General features: G+C 33.4%; 1 long non-coding RNA gene across 1 annotated transcript; it reads right to left on the bottom strand.

The window, feature by feature from the left end:
- Positions 1-2763: 2763 nt before the first annotated feature.
- Positions 2764-3192, bottom strand: LOC132617351 (uncharacterized). The gene is made up of 2 exons (XR_009573716.1): positions 3069-3192; positions 2764-2982 (listed from the first exon to the last, which is right to left on the bottom strand). It is a non-coding gene; the product is annotated as an uncharacterized LOC132617351 (long non-coding RNA).
- Between the last annotated feature and the right edge of the window lie 4005 nt (positions 3193-7197).

Raw genomic sequence — 7197 nt, 5'->3', positions numbered from 1 at the left:
GGGTAAACTTATGCCGGAGGCGGCAAGATTAAAATTATTGATTTTTTTTTAAAGCAAAAACAGTTACTAAAATTTAAATTGGAGTAACTGTCGCAACTATTGACAAAAATACAAAGAATTTTTCAGTTTTTGTTTCCATTTTTTTTAAAAAAACAAAATAATTAATACATGAATTGGAAGTAACTGTCGCACTTATTGGAGATGTTTTGGAACAAGAGTCACTTTTTAATTATTTTTTTATTTTTAGGAAAAACAGTTACTTCCATCTTAGAAGTATGCCGGAAGGGGCAGAACATCTATTGAGAAAATGGCAAAAGTATGCTCGTTAAGGCAGACTTCAGAACACAGTTTGAAAAAGTGAAACATCATTATATGTACAGAAATGAAAGACCAATTTACATATACATCATTCGAAAAAGGGAGAAACACAATAACATAACACTTGCCGTAAATAACAACAAAAAAATCAATTCACTTTCCTAACTCTTCTGCAGTACAGTATATATCTTCAGCAGCAGAACTCAACCGTTTCTCAACTGGAGTACTGCTTGGTGTAAGCAAATACCAATTAGGATAACCATCATCTTCTTTGTTTCCATCTTCGCATCTCGGACGTTTTCTACTACCATTTTCTTCTTTGTTTCCATCTTCGCATCTCGGACGTTTTCTACCATCTTCAACAACAGCTGCTACTTCATTTACATTTTGTGATGCTTCATTAGAAGAAAACAAAATATCTCCGCGTTGAAAAGCATCATTAATTGCAACAATTTCTTTAAGTGCTTCTTTTTTTGCGCGGTCTTTATTTTTTTTCACATATTCCTTTTCAAACTGAGAAATAGTTTGAGTTTTATCAGACAGTTGACTTGATGAAGAAACAGCAGCATCACAGAGCATATCGAGCATGGGAGACGTCTCATTTTTTGTAGACCTTGCTTTACAAGCTTTACAAGATTTCTTTTCGCTATGCAGTCGAACTAAACTTTCAACACAATGCATCACATAATCAAATTTACTTTCCAAACTGTCAAGTACTTTCTAAACAAGTTCTTTTAGCACTTTCAGAAGCTGCTACACCTGACTTTGTTTCATCATGTACACGAACTAAGCTATCCACAACATTAATCGCGCCAACAAAACTTTTATCCAATTCTTCGAAACGGCTATCCAAAGACTACAAAAAAACGAAAAAAAAATAAAATTGAACAAAGAAGAAAAGAAAATGAGAATAAACAAAAACAACGAATGCAGCATGCAAAGTATACATATCATATTAACAAACTCAAAAATAAAAAAATAAATGGCCATACCTTTACTTGATTGACAATTGTAGATCGTTCATCATCAAGTTACTTCTTCACACTAGACAAAACACCCTGTATAACAGATCAATAAAACAACACATTACTTTTGATGTCACTAAATTAATGTTGAACAAGTATGCCAGAACCGGCAGGACTGAAGTCTGAAAATGAAAACAGTTTGCCGGTAAGGGCAGAATTCAAATATGAAAGGAGAACTGTATGCCGGGAGGGGCAGATTTTAAGTTTGCAAAACCAAAAAATATGCCTCAAGAGGCATAAACTTTCATTTCCAAAACCAAAACAGAGAAGACTGTAAAATGTGTTACCTACAAAAATTAGTCTCAAAATGAGAACAGTATGCCGGTAGGGGCTGAATTGAAAATATGAAAGGAGAAATGTATGCCGGAAGGGGCAGATTCTACGTTTGCAAAACCAAAAAGTATGGCTCAAGGGGCATAAACTTTAATTTCCATAACCAAAACAGAAAAGACTACAAAAATGTCTCCTACTAAAATACTATACCACAAGGCCTCTAACTCAGAATTTTTGTTAAACAACCAAAAACACAAAAAGCAAAGTACAACTTACATCAACTATCTGAGAAGTAACTTCAGATGGCAAAACCGCACGGGAAGAACAAGGGCCTGAATCATCAGGAAATTTAAGTGCAACTGGATAATCCAGCATCTCTTGTTCTGTACCAACAACAACAACATGGACAATAAATTTCTTGAATCTCTATAACACAATATAAACACATCAATTTAGACAAAAACACAAAAAATAATAAGAGGGAAAAAGAACCAAGAAAAAGAAGCATCAACAAAAGGGGAACACATACTTTTTCAGCATGGAAGAAATTATCAGTAATAACTTTATAATCAACTTGCTTTGAAGGACCCCAAGACAACATACGAGGAGACTTCAGACCATGAAAACTTGAAAACCCTCGAAAGATAGGGAAAACCTCCAACAGCCACACATTTAAAGCGTAAGGGAAACCACTAATCATATAACGTGTAGATGGCGTGCTCTTGAAAGTCTTCACACAACCACGAATCGACCGTACCAACCAATTAAAACTAAGAGAACCCCAAGGATAAGACACCCGAAGACTGTCATCGTCAATTATCTTCATTAGATGACCTTTAACAACACATTTCTCGTTACGACCCAACAAAACCCTCTCCAATATATAGACCTCAGCAAGTCTAACCGGATCACTAGATCTTTCCCAAAAACCACCAGTACGATTACTTGACTTGATCTGTAAAAAACTCCTGAGATCACACAACCTTATTCTATCTTGATTTGGAAAATAAAGTCTCAACAATCTATTTGGTCTGCTAGACACAACACTAAAATCGCCAACACAAGAATCCAACCCAGTAATAAGACGGAAAGACTCGGAATCAAATACACACACGCGATAAAAAATCTTAAACTTTAACGCACTATCTTTACTAGATGAAAGTTGCGATAAGATCAAGCAATGGAAAATACTATCACTCAGGCGGACATCAACCAAATCCATAAACTGTCCAAACACACCCTTTTTCAACAACTCCAATTGAGAGACACTCAAAAAGGACAAAATCAAACTCCGAAAATGAAAATCACCACTCCACATGCCACCTCCTTCAACCCAATGTTCAAACTTAACCAAGGGATGTTCCTCCTATAAAAGAAAAATTAATGTCAACAGAAACCAAGAGTTTACATAAGAATAAACCAAAAATGAGAATGAAAATAATTAACATATACCATGATAAAAAATCAGCCCCTAGACTGGTACACAAATACCTGCATAATAGAAGAAAGAACCAAAACACATAAGATTGCATAAAAGGCCAACATTATTAACAAAACAACACCAAAACACATAAAGATTGCATAAAAATAAAAATTATTAACAAGACAACACCAAAAAACCAAGACACACATAAATTAACTTAATTCATGAAGTTATGCCGGAACCGGCATAACTTCAGTTTCAAAAAGAAACAACTCTGCCGGACCCGACATATGTTGCCTCAGACAAACACATTCTTCACAAAACCTAGATTATTAAACAAAAACAACAGCAACAACATAAAACAACTGTTCACAGACAAAACTTCAAAGATTCAACAAAGAGAAAACCAAAACGCATATCAAAATCAACTAAAACATATTACGACATTCATAATACGACATTAAAAAAACCAGAATATATACATGGGGAACGAAACTAAAGTTCAAAAAATCATACAGACACTGTAACAAAAACACTATAATTTTAAATAAAAAAGGATCAATTAAATATAAAAAACGACGAAGACAAAGATATCAATTCAACATAAAAACAAATATTGAAACGAGCAAAATATCCAAATTCGTACCTAAATTTTAGAACAGATAAGACAGACACAAAACAGATGAGGAACGAAGAAGCAAAAAAAGAAAAGAAAAGGGCAAATGACGAAATAGAAAGGGTTTTAATGGGGTAAGGGTAATTTCATCAAAAAATATTCATTAAACAGGCGATAGGGACAAAAATTAAAGAATACATAAATGAAGGGCAAAATATAAAGACCAGCCCAAAAGAAGGGCACTCCGCGCAAAAAAAAAAGAGGGAGATATGGGAATTTGGCATGGTATGACACCGTGGGAGACTAATTGGCATAAAAAAGCCTACCTTTTTTTGAAATTGGCATCTGATAACCAAATATACATCTCTTATAAAATGTTTGACATTTTCTAGTTAATTCCTTCACCGGAAAAATAGATCATTTTCTCTCTCATCTTTAATGTATTTATCCTTAAATAAGCCTCGTTACACGTTAACCTCTCCATGAAAATCTCTACAGTTATTTATTCTTCCCCCTTAATTGCTATATTCTCCAAAATTTCCAGTGGATTTGATATAGGCTTTGGTGAGTTTTAGTCTTTTCATTTGTTTTATTGAGAAGTACCATATATACTTTCAGATATATATTTTAAAGTATCATGTATAGGTTCTGATATGTATACATTCAGATTTATATTGTGAAAAATACTATGTATACATTCAGATATATATTTTAAAATACCATGTATACATTCAGATATATATATTTTAAAGTACAATGTATACATTAATTATATATTTTAAAGTATCATGTATATTAATACATGTGACGTACGATGTATACATTCTCTGATATATATATATATATATATATATATTAAAGTACCATCTATGCATTCTGCTATATATTGTAAAGTACCATGTATAAGTTCTGATATGTATTGTGAAGTACTATGTATACATTGTTATATATATTGTGAATTCATGGAATGTATACAACGTTTTAGTTTCACACATAAGAAGGTGAACTAACGTTGGATTCTGCCCCTATTATTACGTTATATTATTTTTTAAGAATGCCTAATATAGCGTGAATTTAAGGGAAAAATATTATGCTCGGAGTGATTTTAGGAGAAAGGTTATTCCACTTAGCATGATTTGAGGGGTTAGATACCAGATTGGCTACACAATGTCATTATTTTTAGGCCTACTTTTGCTAAATACGTTTTGGGTCAAAAGAATGCCAATTTTATGTATGCCTTGTACCTATGTGTCAATTTCCCGGGAGATATTCTATAATGAAGAAATTTACTATCCTTCAAATGGACTGGAATTTAATTTTTGGCCTTTTAATGAGCTGATTTTAATTTTTGTCCTTCAAAATAGAATTTTATGCCTAGCGAGGTGTAATTTCTTTAAGGTTCCTGCATAACTTGTGAAATATTAGGAAGCGAAAATATAAACTTATGCCATGTGAAAAAAAATATTTGTCTTTAGGGCCAAAAATTAAAGACCAGCACAAAATAGGGAAAAGGTGCAAATGACCCGATATGATTGTCACTAAGGACCCACTTGGTTGTCATTAACAAGCTCCAACAAAATTTGACAAGAACATTGGCAAATGATAGTCAAATAACAAAACCCTAATCCTAAATTTATTGTCCTGCCTACTAACAAGTTATATCCCGCGCCCTTAAAGAATTTATGCCCTACACGACATAAGTCCGATTTTGAAAGGCAAACAATCCATTTGAAGGGAAAAAATTAATGACCGGTAAAACCATGTAATTTCTTCATTATCAAGGTCTAACCAAATTTGACAGCAAAATTGGCAACCTATAGCCAAGCACCAAAAGCCTAATTCTAAATTCAAATCCTCAATTTATTGTCCGGCCTAACAACAAACTCAGTGATATCTACATCAAATCTTACATGACGAGTTCTCAAGTTATTCAATCTTTAGAAGAAGTGATGATTTGAAAAATCATTTGTCTTGGTGACGGTGAAGGTGTTTCCTTAAATCCCAAATTCCAAAAATGCACTTTTCCCAACAAATCAAGAAATTTCTATATTGCTCTTTTCGCGAGGAAAAATTATATAGAATGTTGTCAAAACTATCGCCATGGTATGTACATAAGTAAAGACAATTGAAGCTTGGTTCAAACTTTTTGGTTTGTGTAATTGTGATTTTTTTTTCGATTGGATGATATCCTATTTTGTTGGTAACATCAGAAGGAGCTTGAATGTCAATTTTTAAGGTGTTGGAGATAATTTGAGGAAAATTTGAACATATTTTCATATTCAAACTCGAGGTTAAAGACGACTCAATTCGTGTATCCCTCATGTAAATTTTCGATATATCAATATGTAGCCCTGTATATCTTTTGTACCTCCTGTATAATAAGTACACCAACAATAACATACCCAGTGAAATCCCACAATGTAGGGTCGGGGGAGGATAAAGTGTATGCAGATCTTATTGGGGGTAGGCATGGTACGGTAGTTGAAACTTTGGTATGGTGATTTCGATTTTCAGTTTCTAAAAATACTATACCACTACCGTACCAAATTAATTCAGTATGGTTCGGTATTTTAAAATTTGATTTCGGTATTTTACGATACGATAAATCGGTACCACAGTTTGTCCGACTTCGACCTACATATACTCATATCGTGGAGAATTATGACTTCCGCTACTTAAGAAATGTTTCAATTATTATGTACTAAAGACCTTACACGTGTAAAAATATTCAAAAGAAAGTACAAGCAATCGCCTTCGTAAATTAATTACACAAAAGGACATTTAAATCAAAATAGAGTAGTCAAAGTTCCAACATTTAAACAATTAGTTTTCTAATAATACTAGTTTATATATTTGTTAGTATCATGATAGTAAGATATATGAATTGTATATGTAATTAAATACTTCGATATGGTATTCGGTATTTCGTTTTGAATACCGAACACCAAACTTTTTAAAAATGCATACCAAATACCATAATACCAAATTCGGGGTATAAAAAATTTCAATTTCGGTATGGTAATCGGTATATACCATACCATGCCCACACCTAGACCTTACCCCTACCTCGAAAAGTAAAGAGGCTATTTTCGAAAGACCCTCGGCTCAAGAGAAAACATGACGAAAAAAGGTCAGATAAGGACAAGCAATTCAAAGCAGTATGAAAATGAAACTAATGGAAGCGAAAAATCCATGATAAAACAGTCTAGAAAAAAAAAAAGCAGTAACAATTGCAGATAAATAAGATAACTGATGTACAAGAAATAATAGATAGTAGCAAGAATCAAAGGATAATAAACTGTAGAGCAAACCTACGATTACTAGTACAAAGGGATAAGCGAGACTACCTACTAGCCTTCTACCCTAATCTGAGTCCTTCATAACCTCTTATATAAGGTTATGTCCTCGGTAAGCTGGAACCGTGCCATGTCCTATCTAATCACCTCTCTCCAATACTTTTTCAGTCTACCTTTACCTCGTTTTTGAAACCGTCCATATCCAATCTGTCACACCTCCGCACTGGGGCATCCGTGTCTCTCCTC

Source organism: Lycium barbarum, chromosome 11 (assembly GCF_019175385.1).
Source record: "Lycium barbarum isolate Lr01 chromosome 11, ASM1917538v2, whole genome shotgun sequence".
Classification (NCBI taxonomy): Eukaryota; Viridiplantae; Streptophyta; class Magnoliopsida; order Solanales; family Solanaceae; genus Lycium; species Lycium barbarum.
This window is presented reverse-complemented; position numbering and strand designations above follow the sequence as displayed.